The 24,493-nt window shown below is 33.4% G+C and overlaps 1 pseudogene; it reads right to left on the bottom strand.

Moving 5' to 3' along the window:
- Window positions 1-289: 289 nt before the first annotated feature.
- LOC149554412 (uncharacterized) overlaps window positions 290-24,493 on the bottom strand; it is a 40,932-nt pseudogene continuing 16,728 nt past the window's right edge.

Below are 24,493 nucleotides of genomic sequence, written 5' to 3'. Positions count from 1 at the left end.
TTGTCTTCAGACCTAAAATGTTTTCCCCTTTCTTTCCTGATTTCAAAACTTACCTACCACATTCATTGTTTATGAGTGTTGTGCAGGTTGTCAGGGATGGTAGGTGGGTGTTTGGCTCCAAGGACAAACATCAATATGCATTTAATATTCCAACAAGAATATAAGGTCTCACCAAAAATAGTACATATGCTATATTTTTGAAATTTTTATAAGCAATAATTAGACTTTTAGAAATGGCAGTCATTCAAACATGAACACAAACACCAACTAGCTCATTTGCTTTAATGTACTAAAATGTGGAACTTGGGGTATACAATGTGCCTTGACAATTAGTTGTTGAGCCTGTGTCACAAAGTAAATTGGATAGCGTGGGCATTAATTTGATGGAAGAAGCTGTACATGGGCTGAAATCCTATTGAATCATCTCTAACAGTTCAGACACATCTCTCATGGTTGGTCGAGCTTCCGCTGAATAAGATGAACACACCAAACCAAGTCTCATTAGTGAAATGAGACATTCTTCTATTTCTTTGCTAGCCCATTCCATTAACAAGCTTTCATCAACTACCACCTCTAATGCGCTCTCTAGAAATGCCCCTTTCACCCAGTTGTGCAAGTTCAAATCTCCATCAAACATATTATCAGTTGGATGCCTCCCTGTCACCATTTCCAATAGCAAAATGCCATAACTATAAACGTCTCCCCGGAGAGATATCATGTCACCATATCCATATTCTGCAGTCACGCCAATGATTATATTCGTCTTCACCAGCAATTTTCCACATAACCTCCCAAAAATAATATAACAACATATTTTGAAGAGCCATACCTAGTGTGATGTAGCCCACTAAACTGCTTAAAGCAATTGTTGAAGTTACTGAAATGTCCATGGTTTTGCCCATCAGTCTGGCTATCCCAAAATCTAATAGATGAGCTGTCATGCTTTCATCTAGAAGAACATTGCTTGGTTTTATGTCACAGTGTACTATCTGCACAGAGCAATCATAATGAAGATATTTCACGGCATGGGCTATATCTCTAGCTATGTTAAGCAGTCTTTCCAGTCCCATTCTATAGCTGCCTTGATGTATATGATTCTCCAAGCTTCCATTCTAAAAATACTCAAAGATTAAAGCTTTGAAGTGACGGGTGGAACATGTGGTTATGATTCTTGCAAGATTTTGATGTCGAGCCCTCTGCAACACTTTACATTCTGCTTTAAAATTCTTGTTTGATTGTTCATGCATTAAATTGACAACTTTCACGGCAATAGGGGTACCATCAGGCAAAAATCCTCTGTACACCGATCCAAAGCTATTTGTTGCAATTAAATTGGAGGTGTGGAATCTATTTGTTGCTACAAGAAGCTCTGTGAAAAATCAACTATTGCAGTCACTGATTATTAATCTCCTATCGTAAACAATTATTAAACTATTGAAAACAAATTCCTAGCTAATATTGAAAAATAACACAACTACAACTTCACTTATATAATACGAAAAGAAATGAACAACACAATGAACACAATATTTTTGGACAAATTGTCCCTGAAAAAACTCCTAAGAAAAAACCAGTCCTAAATCCTCTGGAATTTTGCCTGTCAACGTGTTGTGGGAGAGATCCAAAGATTCTACAAATCTCAGGTTGTTCACTGTGATAGGAATCTTGCCTATCAAATAATTGTTGCTGAGATCAAGTATACCGCCAAGGAAAGGAAGGTTGCCAATTCCTGATGGAATTTTTCCTGTTAGTCTGTTTCTATCCAATCTGAGCTCCTTCAGTTGAGTGCAACTTGTTAGCTGCTCTGGAACGGAGCCAGTCAGAAAGTTGTTACTGATTGCTAGATATGTCAAATTTCGGAGATTTGAAATTGCACAAGGGATACTTCCTGTCAAGCCGTTATTTTCCATTCTTAAGCTAAACAAATTTCTTGACAAATTCTGAGGAATCTCTCCAGAAAGATGATTGCCACTTAGATCAATAGATTGTAGATTGTTCAAAGAAGAGAGTTGGGGAGGAATAGATCCTGTCAGCTGATTGTAACTGAGATCGATGGCTTCGAGATTGGTCAAGGAAAACAATTGAAAAGGAACAAGTCCCGTCAATTGATTGTAACTTAGATCAAGGGCTCGCAGATTACCCAGAGAATACACTTCTGTAGGAATAGATTCTGAGAAGCTTTTGAAAGAGGGACGCAGAATTGTCAAATTGGAAAGGCTGCCAAGACAGTGAGGGATTGGGCCATGTAGGAAGTTGTAACTGAGATCAAGAAGTTGAAGGGCTGGCAGCTTACAGACATACTGTACAATACGGGTGTTATCAATAAAAACGTTAGACAAGTTTAGTCCAATAACATCATCACCCCCGTTTTCACTGCAACTTGCAGCTTGCCATTGGCAGGGGTCAGAGTTAGGCTTACAATATCTGTAGTATGGGGGGATTAAATTGCAAATACTGTTCATAGCCTCAACTTGTGTGGTATTGAAGGAGAGGACAAGAGTCAGAAATGACAGGAAAAAACAGAGTCACAAGAGGACTACGAGGATGTGTGCAAAAATACCTCATTGCTTCATGGACGAAGTGTGATGTATGGATTTTCATGATTCCAGTGTGGTTATGGCTATGTTTATGTTCTGGCAGGCTAATGCCATTTACTGGATGCTTATGATTTGCCCACTGGATGAACATTAATTTCAAAACCAATTCACAGTCAAAACAGAACATTAAAAATGTCTGCGTCGTCCATCCAGACTTGTCTCCTACCTGCCTCCACTGACTTTCTGGATGTGTTGGCTGACCGTGTTGTATTCCAGAATGCTCATATTCTTCACATGTACTGAACTTTCTTCTAAGATCTTTGTTCTAATTGGGTGTGCATGTGCCATAACAGTTAAACAAGATTGTCAAAAGGAGAACATGTTGGCAGCCTAGACAGGTGAGGTTTCAAGTCATGATTGGATAAGAAAAGGTTGGATATCGATTTTAAATTTTGTTTGCAATCGTTGAGGAAAAGCCAATGCAAATCGTCAGAAGCATCAGATTGCAGAAAGGCGCTCACCGAAGTCTGTAGAAGTTTCTAACACAAGTAGATGGTTTCTCTAACGGCTAACCAATGCCCAAGCAAAAAGGTTTATAAAAGTCAAAGTTGTTTGTCTCCATGTCAAAGATGGAGCGTCTGGAGCAAGGTGAAATTGTTGCAGACAAATTTTTTTTGGAGCTGTTGTTAAAGAAGATTGCAGTCAAATTTAAAGATAACAATGTACGAGTTTGCAGTTGAGAAAATCTTAGAAGAGTGTGAAGCTACAAAGGTGTTGCCAATTAATAGCAGCTGCTTTAAGAAGATAGGAAAAAAAATAAAGTATTTTTTGAACATATCATCACATAGTATCTTTTTAGTGAGATTAGGAGAGCGATTTTACAGTATCTTTTTAGTGAGATTAGGAGAGCGAGATTAGGAGAGCGATTTTACATATTGTTCAATAGGATATTTTAGACATTTATCTATTTCTATTTGTATAAATTAGATGTTTTGGGTATGTTTTATATATCTTCTAAAAATAATTAATACATGTAAAATGATCTTTTTTTTATATCTACTTTTTAAAATTTATCACATAAATATTATCATTTTTTTTTACTTGTTAAATCTTATGACTAAATGAATGATCCTATACCCTTAAAGGAACATGTTAGTAACAATTGCATTGATACACAAAAGGGAATCAAAATATACATAATTATTGTAGAACTAGTCTAAAGACTAATATCATTGATAATTAATGTGGTCGTGAAACTTGTCTTATTAAAGGATCAATTGAGGAGAATATGACTAGTGTATTCTAATGATCTCCCTATGTATTTGTAAGCATTACCAACCCTTAACTAATGATCTCCCTAGGTGTTTGTAAGCATTACCAACCCCTAACTAATGATCTCTCTAGGTTTTTGTAAGCATCACCAACCCTTAACTAATTATCTCCCTAAGTGTTTATAAGCATCATCGACCCTCAACTAATTATCTCCCTAGGTGTTTATAAGCATCATCGACCTTTACTAGTTGGGAAGCAACAAACCCTAAGATTAGTTAGAGAACATAATCTTCCAACTAAAAAAGTTGAAAGTTTGTACTACAAAAAAATTCATACCAATAGAAATAATCTAAAGTTCATATTTCAATTCAAAAAATAATTTTAGAAAAATAGTACATTTAGAATACATGTATGTGTTCCATTTAGTTAGGTGTGGTAAGTTTAACAAAATTCAATTTTTATTTACATTTTTTGGAACACACTGTGATTATACGCATAGCACTATAGTTTATACTACAACTTTTTAGGGTATTAGATCAATGAATATTCACTGCATTCTCATTTGCATGTCTTATAAAGATTCTATTTTTCATCAATAGTATGTATTATATATATTTAAGGAACATTATCAATGATGATTATATAAAACCAAAATACAACAATGTTAAATAGGATTGTTAAGATTATTTGGTCCAATACAAATGGTGATACACAAATAGTTGTAGTGCATAAACCAATTTTATTATATATCTACAATCATCAAAATCGAGCATTTAACTCAAGCGTACATTATTTTACTCATATGCATGCACATATTTCAAATGCAAGCCTTTATGTTTATTACACTAGTAAAGATGCTAAATGATTGATATTTCAAATATCAATGCCACACTAAAAGTCATTCATTATATAGAAAAGGCATTAAATTATGTATATTCACTTTTTAAGGAAAAATGTCCATTTTAGACATCAATTTTTCCCTGATCTTTCCACACTTTCCCATCAAAATCAAAATAAATATATAACAAGGGTTGTGCCATCAACTCAAGTCCTTGCCTCCTATGAGAGAACAAGAAGGATAGGAAGGAGGTGTGGAAGAAGAGACAGAAATAATGTGCACTTCACCATCAAGCTATTTGATAAGCTAACCAGAGGTGGAGACATTTTTTGTTCCTCCTAAGTTTGAATCCTTATGGGATTATTTATGGTTTCAACTATAAAGGCTTCTTACAATAAAACTTATAATATGTACTTAGCAAATGCAGTGTTTGGTCCAATCCTATTCATTCTATTGCAAGATGTTTAGTAATAGTAGTTGTTTGGACTAGAATCCCTTTAAAGCATATCATAACTCTTATTCTTTTCCAATTGGTTTGTTGTTTCTCTTGTGGATGTGTTTTACATTGACAAGGTAGCACCCACAGTTTATACCACACATTGCATGACCTGTTCATGTGTGGAGGCCATTATCATTGAGCATGCCAAGCTTTAGAAAGACTCTGTGGCAGATGGTTGGGAGATTGTGTAATAGCTTGCATAAATTACAACTTGATTAGAGAGAGTAAATTTATATATGAAAAAATTACAATGTGTTCTCAAAGTCCTCCACGTTCATTGTTTTGTTTTGATTTTTGCATACAAAACTAATCCGCTAGAAACCCATTATCATTGCATTAACATCATTTTTTGAGGATAATTTGCATGTGAAAATAATAAGTGAAATGGTTATTGAATTGACAACTTGTACCATGATTTGTAATGAGAAAATAGCTAATAAGAAACACGTATATAAATATTTACAAGATCATTCATACAATAAATATACACAAGTTAAGAGCATATTTAGACTTGATGAGGCTTTTACCAAGCATCAAAATTTCTTCCAATAATATATGAACATGAATTTTGTTAGTGTTGGTAACAATTGATTAATTGTGTATTGTCTTTGAAGTTACACAAAATGTCATATCATTGCCAGACAGTGTATGTTGAGCTCACTTGAGCATTGAAGACAGTTTCCTATGTTTGCCAAGCATTCTAGAGTTTGCCTAGTTCAGACGTCAATATCTACCAACTTCACTTGGGAAAAAAAGGAAAGTTTACAGAAGTTGAGTGTTAACCGAGCTCACTCAGTTAATGGATGAAATTTTGGATGTAACCAATGCTAACCAAGCTCACTTGGTTACCAAAGGAACTTTATGAATATGCAGTGTTAACTGAGTTCACTTGGAACCTAACATAGGAAAATCACTTTGAACTAGTATCTATCGAGTAGGGTCGACTAACAAAGGATTTTCTTATTTTGGCATATTGAGTTCAATTGATTTGTTTGTTGGTTATAGCTGATTGAGAAGATGAATATTAAATATTCTAAGTTGTATTCAAGATGACTTGACAATGTGTAAGATATAAAGATAAGGTCAAGTTGAGGATTGAATGTGTGGAACATAATTGAAGATTTGATGATGCTTAGAGGAAGTGAATTAGAAGGATAAGAAAAATATCCTTGTTGAGCTACAGAGATACATTCAATCAAGAAGGATCAAGTATACAAGCCAAAATTGAGATTTGTAATCAACAATTTAGTTGCATCAGAAATTAGGTCATCTCATTGTTACTCTCTAACCATTGTAGCAGTGATATAAATCTCTTAATAGATTTTGCTTAACAACTATTTGTAAATTCTCTAACAAGGTGGCATTTCTAGATTAAATTGTCTAAAGACCTCTAACAAGGTCACTCTTCATAGGGTGATTAAATCCTCTAACAGGGTCACACCTAACAGTGTGTTTTGTAACCTTTAACAAGGTTGGCTCCTAATAGGGCTCACTTTAGAAGAGTGAAAATATGTAACTAGTTGCAATTGGTGGTTTTTCCCAAATTGGGTTTCCACATTAAATCTTGTTGTCAATTGTGTTCATGCTATTTCTTTTTTGTGTATGAAACTAAGTTAAATTAAGATTAATCACAAATAATATCTTAAGGTTTTCATGATAAGCATTTGCCGAGTTATTTTAGTGTTAATTGAGTTACATCATTTATCAAGTGCATGTGTGTTTGTCAAGTAACAACATAATATAGTTTACACAGATTTTTTATTTGTATTGACATCTAAGGGATCCAAGATTTATTTTTGTGGTAACTGATTCACCCCTCCCCTCTCATCTATTCCTCTTATATTTCTAACAATTGGTATAAAATCTCCCTAGTGCTTATAGATAAGGTTTTAAGGACCTAAGCTAAAGATTAGGATGTCTTACAGAAGAGAAATTCCCAAGTTGAACAGAGACAACTTTGCAGCATGGTAGAAAATTTTGAAGTTGCATTTGACAACCATCAGTGGTTCGGGTTTGAAATTCTTAAACACTACTTACACAACTCCTACTAGCACAATGTTTATTGAAGAAATTTCTGAAAATAAAAATCATAATATCATGATGATTGATATAGCATCAACTCTTAACTATGCTAAATTTGATGAAGTCAAAGGATGTGATGTGCTACTAGTCATGAAATGTGGACCAAACTAAAGGATATCTATGGAGGTGATGATAATGTAAAAAGAGCCAAGGCAAAAAGCTTATGAGGTCAGTTTGATCAGATGAAAATGAGAGAAGATGAAATGCAAAATATGTTGATATAATCAAAGCTAGTGTCAATTCTATAAAAGCTTCTGGAGGAACAATTGAAGATGTAATAGTGTTAAGCAAGGTACTCATAACTCTTCTTCCTATCTATGCAGTCAGAGTGTCTACAATTCAAGAGATGAGATGTGATCCAAATAACAATATAACTTTGGATGCTCTAGTTGGAAGGTTGACATCATTTGAACTAGATAACTATGATAATTATATTCCTAGTTCTAGCAATCTTGAGTTTGCATTTGAAGCCAAGGTATCACTAAAAAAGAAAGCTAAAAAGTCTAAGAGAAAAAAATTAGAAAGTGAAGAGGAAGACAGTTTTGACAATGATTTTGAAGCCATGGAAACATTACTTCAAAGAAGGTATCCCAAAGGCAAAGGAAAATATAAAGGTAAAATTCCTTTAATCTGTTTCCTCGTGAAGAAGTTGGACACATTACTGCAAGATGCCCAAACAAAGATGAAAAGAAGCACAACAATTTCAAAGGCAAGAAGGATTTTAAAGATTTCAAAAACTACAAAGACTACAAGGAAAAGGATAAGAAATCTTGTTTCATAGCAAAAGATTAAGATAGTAGTGAAGATGATGAAATGGTATATATTGATGTAAAAGATGAATCTAATGGTGAAGGAGATAAAATGACACTTACCTCTCATGTTAACAAAAATGATACATGGATTATTGATAGTGGATGCTCACATCATATGACTAGTGATAAAATAAAGTTTGAACACATGGAACATTATGATGGTGGTAGTGTGAGAATTGGAAACAATGATCCTTGTTGCATAAAGGGAAAAGGTTGTATCTCACTAACCAATGAACTTAGATGTGACAATGCTTATTGGGTTGAAGGACTAAAGCATAATCTAGTGAGTGTGGCATAGTTGAACAACATTGAATTCAAGGTAGAATTCATGAATGGGAAGGCCAAACTATTAGATAGAAAAGGAAATCTAGTTGGGTCTGGCAAACAAATAAAAGGTAATCTATTCCACCTAGATCTTAGTGAAAGTTCATGTTTTATTCATCAAGTAAAAGAAAGTTAGTTAAGGTACAAAAGATTATGTCATGTAAAATTTGGCAATCTAATCAAGATAAGAAAGAAGAAAAGAGTAAGAGGAATTCCTAGCATGAGGAAACCTGATATGGGTCTATACAAAAATTGTCAAATTGGTAAGATGGGAAAGACAAGTTTCAAAAGAAAGGACTATCATTTAGAAGAAGTCTCAGAGCTAGTTCAGATAGACTTATGTGGACCTATTGGAATAGAGAGTTACAGTGGAGATAAGTATTTTATTTTATTTGTTGATGATTATTCTAGAATGATGACTATAATGTACCTAAAAAAAAAATTTAAAGATTTTCAAAAAATTAAGTGGTATCTAGCAATAGTAGAGAAGGAAATTTGAAAGAAACTAAAATGTTTGAGATCAGATAAAGGTGGTGAATTCATTTCCAATGAATTCAATGAACTCTTCATTGAAAAATAGATTAAGAGACAAGTATTAGACCCTAGTACACATCAACAAAATGGTATAGTTGAAAGAAGGAACAGATTCATCATGGATTGTGCAAGAACATTGATGATAGAAAAGAATGTTGCAATCAAATACTGGAAGGAAGCAATCAGTATTGGAGTGCATACGTTAGATCTAGAGTAATTGATTCACCCCTCCCCTCTTAGTTACTCCTCTTATATTTCCAACAGTTGGCATATATAGTCAAGAGGAACCCAAACACATTTGAAACATAGAATTAAAAAAATAGCATTGATCTTGTATGCAATCTTAGCATAAAAGATCCATTTGGACATTCAACTTTCTGATTTCTCTAATCTATAAAATATGAGGCATCTATTGAGAAAATATTTCCCATACAAATGGCATTGCAAACTAAATCTAATGAATGGGACAAAAATGCGCCTAAATCCCAACAAGTCATCAATAAAAAAGAAATTTCATTTACCAACCAATATTGAAAAGTTTGCAACTAATAACAACCAATTATAAAAACTTAGGGGAAAAGGTAAGCAACATTAGAACTATGATGGTTATTGTCATCATGTGCAACAAATTATCTCGAATCATCAACCAAGTGCAAGTACTAACCAAGAACAAGGTTTTCTTAACAATAATCTACACAAAATAGACTCGCATACACAAGAAAAAGGCAAACAATTTTAGAAAAATCTACTATTGTGTTATTCCACACCCAATTAAAATTGAGACCTCTTAAAATGGTAAGAGAAATTATTCTTTTGAATGAATAAAATATTGAGTCTAATATGGTTGATGCAACTTATTTCCAACAAATGAGACTTCTAGTATAAAGTAATGAATAGATGCTCTTGAATTTTTATGAGATACCTGAAAATAATGTGATTAGAAATAGAAAGATTTTTTAAAATTGTGCAACCACTTGGCAAAAATTATGCTATACTATGGTTTGATTGACTTTAATGTAGACATCAAAAATATGGTTGATTACACACTATTTTAATTAGTTTAGTGAAAAATGAAATTTTATTATTGAATTATGTAATGTCCCATGTTTAATTGTATGTAATTTGGGACTAATTCCAATTTCCAAACTCTTTTTACTATAACTTATATGAAAATGATGACATGTTCTTCAAATTGTCTTATTAATATAATGGAATATTATGGGTGTACTTTCTCAATTCAATCTTTTTAAACCTATAAAGTTAACACTTGTAAAATACAATGGTTTCCTCCTTTGATTACAACTGTCCATTACTTATACAAACATATATTAAACTTTAATCACACCTTAATACATTGTCCCTTTTTTCAGAATATATCACTACTAATCATCATTCCAATAATACATATTATTACTAATCATACCTCTCCATGAACTATTGTTATTGATAACATTGCTCATTCTTATAATTCTTATTCATTGACCTCAAATTGCATCCTCATATTCACATTGTTATTGTTGCTTAATCTCGTTCATGATGCTCTTAACATGACTTTATATCCTTAGAAGTTGTCCACTGTGGTCTTCGTAAATGATGAATGTATTGACTGAAGATCAAGTACAATTTTCGTCAGCAAGGACTTTTCAATATCATTCTTTCTTAATTGACTTAGATATGCAATGATTCATATATAAATTATATGTTACGTGAATTCAAAATCCATGTTGTAATTTTTCCAAACCTTCACGTCTTTACTTGTTGTGGTGTTGATTCCTTTTCTAATCAATAGTTTCCCATTTCTTAGCTTTTAGTCCATTCATGTTGTCATAGCCATTGGGCTCATTGTGCGAGTACTTTGCATCCTATCTCAATATTCCTTCCAAGGCATCGTTTCAAGGTAATCATCTTATATGACCGAAGAGAAGTCCTTTGGTTGTTCCAGATATAATTTCTCACGTTTTAACTCATTTGTACTACTTTAGAATTTAATACAAACCATTTTATTTTCTAAAGCAAGGAACTGGTTGAAAAAGTTAAAATTTGATCAGTCAATCATCTTATGGATGTACATTTAAAATGAAATGAGTTCAACATGCATAACTTTAGTACTAAAAAAAGATTATATAGATGCTAAAAGAAAATTAGAATTGCTGGCGAGATTCAAGAAGCCTTCTAATCTCTACCAAGAGTTGATTCTCCGTGTGATAACATAACTATATGTGGCATTCTTTCAACATGACTCACGCCATACCTATGTTCCTCCATTTCATACGAAACTCTATGAAGGCTATTCTTAATACCAAAAAGATATATGTTGGCTATCATATAACTATAAATTAAAATAGTTATGATGGTGAAAAATAACCCTTTAATAATTTTTAGAAATAAAAAATACAGGAACCCCAGTATAGGTTTTTCATCTCGAGATGGACTTTGACAAAGAAACATATATCAGAAAGTGTTAATCACATTCACTGCTTACAAAGTAACATTTAACCAGATTCTACAATAAATTTAAGCCAAGTAAAAGATAACCAGATTCAATAGCGAATTTAGGCCAAGAACTATATAGCCGCTTTGAATTTGGTCATCCAAAAATAATAAATTTTCTAAAGTTTAGAAGTTATATAATTATCCAAACTAGTAGCAAGAGGAAAAATCAAAGATCAAGGTAGAATGCTTACATTAGAAAGTAATTTAGTCATCCAAATAGATCAAGAACAAATAATTTTCTTTCCATTTAGTACTTAGTTTTATCTGCACCAAAGATCTACACTACCATCATGTTTTCCAGTGTACAAATTGAAAAGAAATAATATGTAGGTATTCTTTTGGCATATGGAAATCAAACATAGAATGTTAAACAAGAAATGAATAAAACCTTAATTCAATCAACTTCTCCCAAGAGCAACATCCTGTGCAGAATTGAATTGTGACCACACCGCATAATCCAAATTAGAAAAAAACAATACTCTAAATTCGATCTCAATAGAAGGATAGCCACAATTAAAACTATGTTTTTCTATTTCAAGTGTCATTTTTCTTGTCTAAGATTCCTCCAAAAATGAAAATGTGGGATTCAAATCCTTCCATAGTTTGAAACTGAAAAAATTTCAACGCAAGTAATCTATACGGAGGGTAAAAACACAAAAGAATTACATATAAAATTCTCAAAAATTATTGAAATTTCACATTTTGTCCAATGTTACCAAGTTGTGGCAGCCACACATTCTAATTTCAACTTAATCATTGGAAATATAATTTCCCCAATAGGTCTAAAAACTAAATAAATTTCAAAATTAATTTGCAATAGAAATGCAAATGCTAGAAATTTAATCTTATAAAAATTTAAAACTTTCCAAGTATAAGCTACTTATAAGTTCACACATTTTTCTCATTAAAATATAAAAATTAGTTTTAAGAAATTATCAAATTCATAGGATATTGAATAAATTTTCACCAAATCATATTAATAATTAATATTGGTAAAGTCATGTTCAATATTAAGATAAACCTCAAATTATGAAGATACTAACCTCTATGCTCCAAGGGCACCAAATTAACTAGAAAGGTTGAAAAAAAATAAAAAATAAAAAAATGCAGTGAGGAATACACTTGCCCCAAAAATATTGATACAAACCCTCGATTTTTAAAGAAATTAAGGAAAATGATATCAGCACATTCAAAGTATGGTGATGGTATAATAAAGCATCAATGCAGGCTTGAGTGGGTTTCACGAAATCCTTTTATTTCAAACCCCAAAAATAGAAACAAGAAACAACGAAAAATCACAGAACAACACAAAGCCATTATGAGCCAAAATAGACGATTTCATAGGTTTGAAAAATGCTCTTATCCTACAGTGTGCTAAAGGTGGCCTATGATTCTTCAAATACTTATCTCATCGAGAAAAAGTTGCTTAACAGTAAAAGGCAATACTTGTGATGATGGAGAAGCCAGTATTAGCGAAAAATAGTTTTGTGATTCTTGACCTAGAATGGAAATTAAAATACTTTTATAAACTTAGCCAATTCACAATTTCTTTTTAGGCCTAAATGTGGCATTTGGACAATAGCAAATGACAAAAGAAAATATGCTTCTTTAAAATAGAGGAAAATTTTCTAACTGATAAAATAATAGAAAACACAATTACGGGATGCTTTTATTATATATTTTGATTTTTTTATAATGTGTTTGTACTCTAACTTTTTTCTTTCACGAGAATTTATGCACCAGAATCTTCAAATAACCTACACCTCACATGCAAAGAATACATGTTGAACAAGTTTTGTTCCTATGCAACCATTACATATTTGGGCAATTGCAACAAGGGGCACTTAGCGCTCCTGGAAAAATAACATTTGTCATTCTCAAATATTTGAGATTTTATTTCTATAAGAAAAGAAAAGTCTGGCCAAAGAAAAACAAGAACCAATAAGAAAAAACTAATTTACATATATGACATCATTTAAATTTCATTTTATCTCACAAACTATAGTGTAGGATGTTATAATATTTAAGAAGACATGATTTCCAACTAACCAAGTAATTGAAGACATTAGTCTCCTACCTTATGATAGGGATTAATAATTAGAATGTTCAACCTATTATCTAACTAAAAAGGAACAAACCCCATGGAAAAAGAAAAGGTCTTTTCAACGTAAAACATGAATAACTTAAATACATGTACACCATCTATTAATACAATTTTGAAATGAGATATCCTCTAGTTAGTTTAGGTTCACATTTATATTTAAGAGATGACATTCCTAATTTTTGTATCTACTAGTTTGAACCAATATATAAATAATTAAATATAACTTTACAAGCTTAAAATTGAAAATAAAATATTTTAGTCATTTTTACCATTCTAAAGTGTGAAAATCTTTTTTGAGTATCCAAAGTAGTTATAAATAAATCATTATGGAAAATCACAAAGAAAAAGTAGACAATTTTATAGCATATCTCATGTATGCAATCAAATGTAGACTATGGGTATGTACAGGATCATGATATGCCAAAAAGTGATGATGTGAAAAAATAACCTTTTACCTTTTAAAAATGCAAAAGTGCATGTTGACTTTACTAGTGTCAATACACCAGGAAAAAGAAAATACCAAGGTGCACAAAGCATGTTAGATATATGATATGTAAGGTATCATAAAAGTATATAATATTACAAATACTAGGTACTCTCATGTATCTGATCTAATTTACCATCACTACTACATTTGGGACTAGTTTTTTATGATTGTTTGTCACAAGATCTGACAACAAGTCATTGGAATACCAAAGAACAATGTCATTGTTGAACGAGTGTCAAACCAACTAACATGAGTGAATTTGTAACAATTTGAATGCATGGATAGCCATCAGAAATTAGATGTAGTTAGAGGACCAACAATAATTATTGTCAGGACAAAATTAGGAAATGACTGCCTCAGCTAGTGAAAAGTCATCAACTTTATGATGACCCTGTCAGAATTCCTATTAGAAAGTGAAGTCCACCAAGATAATTGAGAGGGGGGGATGAATAAATTATGTAATTAAAATAACTCTCAATATCCTTATCAATTAAGAAACATGTAAATAGTAGATGCAACAACCACAAAAGGATAACCATACACAATAACACCATATCTATTAACTAGGGGAATCCTTGATTAGAGGGAAAACCCTAGTGGGTATGATATGCACAAGATGATGTACTAGTATAAAAGTTCCTTGTGAAAGGATGGACTATATTAGGAGTCAATGTGCATATGTGTCCCTATTATGAGACTTTGAATCCTTGTTAGGAGTTGATAGAAAGATAGATGGACCCACTATCCAAGCAGCTTCACTACTGTCCTCAATGACTAACATAGGTGAACATCAACAACTATTCAACAATATCTTCTTTGCAAAATACAATTCCTTGTAAGCTCATCATACCTCAACCACACCAAACACTTCTATGATCCCAAAGATATTCTTGTGCATGCTCGCATAATACAATATCACATACATAATGATCTCACTAATTACACAATATTCGCACTGGATGATTATAACCAAAGAAATCATCCTTCTTTTTTCCCAATTCCTAGAATAAGTTATTGAGCTGACCTTGAGGCTTTCCCAATTTAAAATAATAATATAGGACTAACTTAAGATATTGCATTTTACATGTTACATTATAGTATTACAGTAACAAGCAATCTGTTAACTCACAATTTTCATAAATTTTCACTCATTGATCATCTAAATGTGTGTGACTAACCAAAACATCTTCAACATACCTTATACCTTTCTCCAAGTCTTCTTAATTAGATTTCATCTCTGTTAGGAGATACAATCCAAATAATAGTACCCGCTTTCCAAAAATTATGTTTGAACGCAAGCTTCACTAAATTCATCATAACTCTTTTCAGTCTTCATATTTCTATACGCGCTCTTAACTAAAGCATCTATGCATACTCTAGGACACTATCCCAAGTGCATATAGGTGGATCTTAAATCATCAAGCCGTGCAAAGCCAAAATTTGTATGTTGCTCGGCCAATCTTCATAGAATAACTAGTATGTTGACATCAATGAAAAACTTTGTCATGAATGCAACACACAACCTCTGAATGATGTCTCCACCACTACTAGGATACTCCCCCATAGGAATACCATCAAAATTTATGCTAACAATCTCCCCCTTTTCCATTGATGGCAACATAGATATAATTTCCCCAATTATTAATAGAAAATTTTGATTATGTTAATTAATTGAATGGTCCTAAAAATTAAATAATATCACAATGAATTATTCAATCAATTTTAATAATTAATAAAGGGGACCATGTTAGTCTCAAACTAGTTTTGGCACTTGAGTGTCAAATCACTTAACCAAATTCTCAAGATGATGTCGAGTATAATATAGATGCTGAGCTACAGTGTGTGTCGAGCCAAAGAATCTAATAGATGTTGAGTGAACTTTAGGTGCTAAGAAAAATTCAAGTAATGAGTGATAATTGATGCCAAGTCACTATTGGTGCCAAGAAGAGTATAGATGTTGAGCAAGATAGAATACTATAGGAGCTAAGTAAGACATAATTTCTATATGTATCGAGCATCAGCAACTAGTAAGTGTCAATTAACATAGAATGAACATATGAGTTTGTGAAGGCACAAACTCATATGTAAACCATTTTTGAGCCAACATAGGATGAATCTCAAAGGATTTTGAAGATAAGATCAAATCTTTTGTGTTACCTATGTAATCAACATGTAGCCAATAAGAAAAATGGAAAGGCATGCAACCAATAGGAAAAGTACAAGAATTGAGCAGGAAATGAAGAGCAAATATTGATCATAGACTCATACCTAACCCTAAGTTTTTGAAATATTTAAAAGGAGAACAATACCCCATTGTATGCGTGGATGAGAGAAGTGTATGGGTGAACTATAGAAAAATTCAGAGGGATGTTTCAAAGACTTAGAAGGAAGACTAGAGCAACATTACAACATTTCATTGATCAAAATAAAGTATCAGAGTTTTGAAGAGTGACATATCAGATCAAGCAAGGATCAGAGTAGATAGAGCTGAACAAGGATCTAGAATCAACAATTGAGGATTGCAAGTAATGAGGTCAAGACATTCTACTATACTTTCTAACCATTGTATTGTAAGAATAAAAACCTATGATGATAGGTTGGTCTAACAGCCATTTTGTAAGCCTTTCAATTAATAAGGTGCTAAATCCTTTAACAAGGTAACATTCAAAGTGAATGTTTGTAAATCCTTTAACCAAGTTGCTTTTAATAGGGTGTAAGTTCTTTAATAAGATAGGCCTTTCAGAGGATAGACCATTAGAATTTTTCAAACTTTGTAACCTTGAACAGTTACACATTGTTGTAGTTATACTTTGTGGGTGTCATCCCCACCCTAGTTTTGCCTTCTCCTTTTGGAGGGTTTCTAGGTTACCAAATCTTGTGTTATCTATTTTCATGCATGTCTTTACTTTCATGTTTAATAGATGGATTAGATGAATGTGAATGTTTTCAACATAAAGGTGTTAGAGGTTAAATATTAGATACTTCTAATTCACCCCCCCTCTTAGAAGTGTATCTTCCCACTTGTAAATTCCAACAATTGGTATCAGTGCTAGGTTCTTACAAGAAGGAGCTTTACAACTTGGAGATAAGATTTGGAAATGGAAATGGAAGTCTACAAACTTGGGAAGATCATAGAGAATCAAGCAATTGATATACAACTTGCTATACATACTTTGGAAGAAGCTAGAGAAGAACAGAGAAAATCTTTAAAAAGAAGAAGAGACATTGCCATAGCTGAGAATGATACACAATATAAGGATATTGACACCTCAAAACTATTTTCAAATGGAGATTCCAAAGAGTTTGTTGTAGCAATAGTAGATATGATGGAAAAGAATAGAGGTCAAGTAGACGAAATCAGAACTTTGAAGATTGAACAAGAATCACAAGCGATAATGCTTTGTGAAGTGACTAAACAGAAGAAAAGAGCCATTGAAAAAAAATCCATGATAGAAGATGACAAAAGAAACCTTACCAATAGACTAGAGGAAAAGACAATTGAGTTTGATTCAAAAGGATTTCTAATATGCAGCTAGACACCCTAAGTCAGATGATGAATGCACATCATGAGTTGAATATGAAAGACATTGAGATCTCTACACTAAAAATTCAAAATGAACAACTACAGAATGACTTGAAAAGAGAAAAGGAAATTATAGAGATCTTCAACAAACCTAATGAGGAAATCAAGTACTTTGAACAACTAATGAAATCACCAAGGTTCAACAATGACACTTCAAGACTAGGATACACTACCACTGAAGAAGGAGAGTCATCCAAGACTGCTGAAGAAAGGAGTAACAAAGGTAAAAACATAAAACCTAATTGTCATTTCTGTGGTAAAAAGGGACATACCTCTAATGTATGTAGGAGTAAGAATGCCCATCAACATGAAAAACCTAAGATTGTTGGTTACTATCATAAGTGCAAAAAGCAAGGACATCAAGCACATAACTATAGGACTAAGACTATCAGAACACCAAGATTTGAAGGTCACTGATACAATTGCAAAAAGTATGGACATGGAGCTTTTGAGTGCTGATCAAAGCCTATGTGGATAACTAATCAGCCTGTAAAGAGAAATAACCATGGACATCACTACAATTGGTATTACAACACCAGATATAGCTTTCATTATTGTCAGGAATATGGACATGTTCTTGAATATTGCATAAGGACACATTTTAGAGGAAACTACAATAGATGGTTGAGTCAAACCACATGTTTTAGTTGCTTGAAGACTGGTCATGTCAGTAGGAATTGTCCAATAAGGTCAAAGGCACCCAAGTTAGAAGTCAACAACGGAAAAGAGAAGGTAGATATTGAACACATTAGAGGAGAAATGAATAAGACATAGAAGAAGAAAGATGAGTGTAGCACATCAAATGAAGGGATCACTTCACCTAACAGGCCAAGTGATCGCACTTCATCAAACTAAGCAAAGAAAAGACATTGGGAACTGATACACAAAGATTTATCATACATCAATTCCTAAATAAGAAAGTAATAAAAGGAAGAGATTAGCATGACTAAAGATGCAAAGCTAAAATTTCAAGATTTCATAAGTGTTGCTGAGTTTCCCTTAGAAGCCAAGTAAAATCTAGTACATGCCGAGTTGATTGTGAAGACTGTAGGAGTCGAGTTGTTAGAGGAAGCTGAGTGAAGAAGAAATATTAGTTGAAGCCAAGTGATACTCCTATGGAAGCCGAGTAATGTTGAATCCTTTAGAAGACAAGTGGATAGTTGTAAACACACTAAGCATTAAATGCAGTGAAAATAGGGTATATTATTGCATTTTCAATCATTTTTCTTCATTGCAAATGAAGAACAAAGATGGGAAAGAGCACAAAATAAGTTCAAAGAAGAGATTCCAGTGATTAAGCATAATTCAACAGCATTATAGCACGATTTTATCAATCTTAAGGTATTTACATCTATGGTAAGTCACACAGTTTACTATTTTCTTTGTTTCAAAACCCTAAAATTGTGAAAATGGCTTCTAGATCTAGGAAAACTCAGGAGATGGAACCTTTCAAAGTCCAGTTAGTGTCAAATGAGGTCAAACAACCTAATTTTTTCCCAATCCCAGAGGTTACATATAAGAACGGACCAGATGGAGCCCTATCCATCATACCCCCTAAGGTTGTAATGGTTCAAGATGTAAGGAAATGCTATAATTGCAAGATTGGAGCCATAGGTGACATGAAGGTGAGGGAGCCATATGAGAAATTGTGTGAAAATGGAGTGTTGAAAGAAGAGTACAAAATTGTTGAAAACAAGCATTTAACACGTGCCTTAGAATTCCCTATATAGTGTTCAAAACTGAATGGATCAAACTAGTGCCAAGCAGAATTCATGATGGAAAATTATGGTTGGAGGATGGCCCTTTAAAAGTCATAAAGAGAATTATACATAGAGTAACTAGGTATCCAACCTTGGATCAACCAAAAACACTTAGGAGTGATGCAAAGGAAGCAATTGAGAAGAATACTGGTGCAAAGTGGAATAAGAGAGGGATGACAATTGATACCATCCAAGACCCTCTTGTTTATTTTGTTGTTAGATTCATTGCACATAAGTTTTACCAATCCAGCAGACTCAACAGTGTGTCTTGCATTGCAATGGATGTAGGCTACAAATTGGTGAAAAAGGATCATACCTATGATCTTGTAGAACTGCAACTACAATAGATAAATGAGAATTTATCAGCAATCAGGAGAACCAAGGGAGCTCAATGTAAATTTGGTGCTATTTTGATATGTATATTCTTTTATGTTCAGAATGAATTTCCTTCTTTTAGTAAAGTGGCATGGAAAACTAATAGGTCTATTATAGCTCAAGTCAATGAATATATAGAGAAGATGGGAGCTAATTTTGAAACCCTAATGGCTAGCTATTTTGAGGACTTTAAGAAGAAAATGAAGCAAAGGCTAAGGATTCCAGTATCATTAGTGGAGAAACATGTAAATGATGTATGTTTTCTTGTAGATATAGACTATACATACATTCAAGCTACAATACCAAGAGTGAGATGGTTAAGACCTCTTGGGTATGAAATTAACATAGATGAAACATTAGCAGCAATAACTACATTATTGGTAGAGGAAAGAGACAAGGATGCACCATATTTTGGAACTTTTGATGTGGTGAGAGGAAAAGTAGACATGGAGTTGAAGACTAACTCCACATTGAAGAAGAAAGATAAAATTGTTAAGAAGTTAAAGGAAAAATTTAGTGAAGGCACTACAAAAGAATATGAAGAAGATGAGGATGATAAAGAGGAACAAGGACAAGAAACACTTGTATTAACCTAAGGCATGGGTGAGGATGCAGAGGAAGAGGAAGGTTCTGAGAAAGAAGCACCCAAGGCTGAACCAAAGAAGAGAAAGGGAAAGAAACAACTTGTTGAACAACCAAAGGCAAAGAAGAAACCTACAAAGCCAATCCCAACCAAGAAAACTACAAGGGTTGACACTAGAGCTACAATCCAAATGGATAAGGAACAAGAGAAATAGAAGGCAAGAGAGCAAGGTGGGCCTGCAGAGAAAAAGAAAAGCATAAAATATGTTGCACCTCCAAAATTAGATGAAGAAAGGATAGAGTCTGATGAAGATCAATTCAGATTGGTAAGATGTTCTATCACATATAAATTGGAAAATATTTGCAATAATATTAGAGATAATGCTGATTTAACTAGTCTAAAGACCATAGATTTAACTACCCCACTTGAACTAGATAACTCAATGCCTATTGACCTAAGCTCATTGGTTGAGAATAAATGGCATTACTGTCTCAAAATAGAGAAAGAAATAAGAGAGTCAACATTGGCTCATGTAATGCCAAACCTTACAAAAGGTCAAATAACTAAGGCTAGCAAGAAACATGGGAGCAAATTTGCACCTAACTAGAGAGCCTTTAAAATTTTTCAGAACCACATAGAAGATGTTGTTCAAAAGTCCACACAAACGTGGAAATTAATATATGGTTTGACAACTTTGAAGGAAGGACAGGAAGACCCACTTGTGGGTATAAATGATGAAGAAGAAGATGAAAAAGAAAAAGATGAGGTTGAAGAAAAAGATAAAGAAGATGAGACAATGGAAAAGACACATGGTGAAGAGGTAACAACTGAAGAGCAGCAGACTGAACATAATGTCCAAGACACCCAATTGCCATCACCAAGTCCTCCACATAAAACACCTTGAAAAACCATTATTGTAAAGGATGTTCCTGACATTTTAGGTTAGAACATCAATCCACTCACTATAGAGGATCTCAAGAAGATTCTTCACCAAACTACATTGTAGTCACAATTGTGTACAAATCTAGTTTTGGTGAGTGTTGATGAGTTGCAGAAAGCTATAGCAGAGATTAAAAAGGAGAAAGAAAGCACAGAAGAAAAATCTACACAACCTCTCAAGCTACATCAGATCAACCCAAAGAGCAAGAAGAACAAGAAAAATTTGCTAAGGTTGATAGTACAGTTACAACAACAATTGTCATGGAGCAAGCATAGGAACAAATAGGGCAAGATGTTCTTGTAGCACAAACCCAAGATGCACCTCCTCAAATTATCATTATTGATCAAGGAAGTAGAGAAGAGGAGAGAGAAGAGGAGAAAGAAGAGGAAAAAACCCCTAAGGAGCAGGAGGCAATACAGACATTGGTAAACTTGCTTACCTCGTGGACACCTACTAAGTAGCCGAGCACTGATGTAGTACCATTGCAAATTTTAGCACCAAGCTCAAGCTCAACCAAGGTTGCAAGGGTAATTTACTATGGAGACCCTACACTTGATGAAGAAATCATCATACCTAGTTATGACTCAAGGACTATGAGCCTACAATAGATAAATGAAGTGCAAGGGGCACTTGAGAGAAGGAAGAGACAAGAGATACTCATAAATGATTATAAGAAGAAGCAAACACTAGTGGAAATTAAAGATATATTTCTTTGTGCCTTCAGCTTGCAAGTACCTGACGAAACCCAACCCATCATGGAGAAATTGTCCAACATAATGGTCCAAGTATAGAATGAGGACCTTAACACTAATGTTAAGTTATTAGAATGGTTAGAAAAGAAATTTTAGATAAAAGTGAATGAAAAGATATCAAGTGAAATACCACTCTCGCAAGTAGAATTGGCTAAGAAGATTGAAAAAGTGAAGAAAGTAGTTGAGAATGTATTCTCATTGTACACTAAATTGTGTACTCATCCTTTTTCACACAAGAAACTAGCCAACAAATAATGAGCTTGGAAAAGAATCTAAAGATTTCTAGCTCACAGCTACCCAAAGATCCAGCTCAAAGTGAGAAGCATTTTACCCAAACGCTTCACACTTAGAAAGAGTTAGCTATGTTGATAGCTAAAGAGGCCAATATCAAGGCCAAATTGATGAAAATTCAATCTTCCATTACCCCACATCTAGAAGTACTCCATAAGGAACAAGCCTATGTGGAGAATGTTCTAAAGAAAGATCCCAATCTTTCTCCTTTAGAAGGACTTGTTCATCTTGCAGCAGAGACAACCATCCAGCACAAAGTCATTAGCAATTGCATTAGATAATTGGGATGCTTCTCTCAAGATGATTATGGAAGTAAATAATTTTTTTTTGGCAAAGTATTATATTCATCCTTAGGACCCTTTGATGTAAGTGTCAAAAGTGGGGAGATGTAATGTTTTGGAGATAGTGTGTAAATAGAAAGGGGGAGATATAATGTTTTGGGGGACATGTGAATAAAAATGGGAGATAATACATTCTTAATAATGAATATCCAAAGGGGGAGATATTCCCATTCACATTTTGAAACCAAGAAGGATGCAAAACTACAAGAAGATGTAAAAGGGAAATAGATATAGAGTACATGAAGCAGAAACATGGTACACAGATATAGAAACAAAGGGATACAAGCCAAAGAGTATCAGATACATCAACACGAGACACATTTAGCACAAGAATTTTGGTTATAGGAATAGAAATGGCACATCGGCTCAGAGGGAGTCACAAGATTTTGAGGTATACAAAATTTTGAACAATTATTTTGAAGTTTTGTATATATGCCGAACAGAATGTGAAGTATACTCATAGAGATCAGACTCATAATGTTTAGTTAAGTGTTTTTACCACTCATTTCAAAGGGGGAGATTGTTGGTCTTAGATTGGTTTTGACATTTAAGTGTCAACTCACTTAACTAAATTCTCAAGATGATATCGAGTATAATACAAATGTTGAGCTACAGTGTATGCGGAGCTAGAGAATCCAATAGATGTCAAGTGAACTTCAGGTGCTGAGGAAAGTTCAAGTGCTGAGTGATAATTGATGCCGAGTCACTATAGGTACTGAGAAGAGTATAGATGTTGAGCAAGACAGAATACTATATGAGCCAAGTAAGAAAAAATTTCTATATGTGTTGAGCATCAGCAACTAGTAAGTGTCGAGTAACACACAATCAACATATGATTTTGTGAAGGCACAAACTCATATGTAAACCATTTTTGAGCTAACATAGGATGAATCTTGAAGGATTTTGAAGATAAGATCAAATCTTTTGCATTACCTATGTAATCAGGATGTAGCCAATAAGAAAAATGGAAAGGCATGCAACCAATAGGAAAAGTGCAAGAATTGAGCGAGAAATGAAGAGAAAATATTGATCATAGATTCATACCTAACCCTAAGTTTTTGAAATCTTTAAAAGGAGAACAATACCCCATTGTATGTGTGGATGAGAGAAGTGTATGGGTTAACTATAGCAAAATTCAGAGGGATGTTTTAAAGACTTAGAAGGAAGAGTAGAGCAGCATTGCAACATTAAGTTGATCAGAATAGAATATCAGAGTTTTGAAGAGTGACATATTAGATCAAGCAAGGATCAGAGTAGACAGAGCTGAACAAAGATTTGGAATCAACAATTGAGGATTGCAAGTAATTAGGTTAAGACATTCTACTATACTTTCTAACCATTGTATTGTAAGAATGAAAACCCTATCATGATAGGTTGGTCTAACAGCCATTTTGTAAGCCTTTCAATAAGGTGCTAAATCCTTTAACAGGTAACATTCCAAGTGAATGTTTTTAAATCCTTTAACTAGGTCACTTTTAAGAAGGTGTAAAGTCTTTAACAGGATAGGCCTTTCATAGGGCAGACCATTGGAAGTGGTCAAACTTTGTAACCTTGAATAGTTACACATTGTTGTAGTAATACTTTGTGGATGTCATCCCCACCCTAGTTTTGCCTTCTCATTTTGGAGGGTTTCTGGGTGATGAAATCTTGTGTTATCTGTTATCATGCATGTCTTTGCTTTCATGTTTAATAGATGGATTAGATGCATGTGATTTTTTTCAGCTAAAAGGTTTTAGAGGTTAAATATTAGATACTTCTGATTCACCACCCCCCCACCCCCCTTTCTTAGAAGTGCATCTTCCCACTTGTAAATTCCAATAGACCAAACCATATTAATTATCTATAGTGTTTGTCATGTCGACACTCTTTTGTAAACCCTTGATAAT

Source organism: Cupressus sempervirens, chromosome 5 (assembly GCF_028749045.1).
Source record: "Cupressus sempervirens isolate cs-2001-9-10 chromosome 5, ASM2874904v1, whole genome shotgun sequence".
NCBI lineage: Eukaryota > Viridiplantae > Streptophyta > Pinopsida > Cupressales > Cupressaceae > Cupressus > Cupressus sempervirens.
This window is presented reverse-complemented; position numbering and strand designations above follow the sequence as displayed.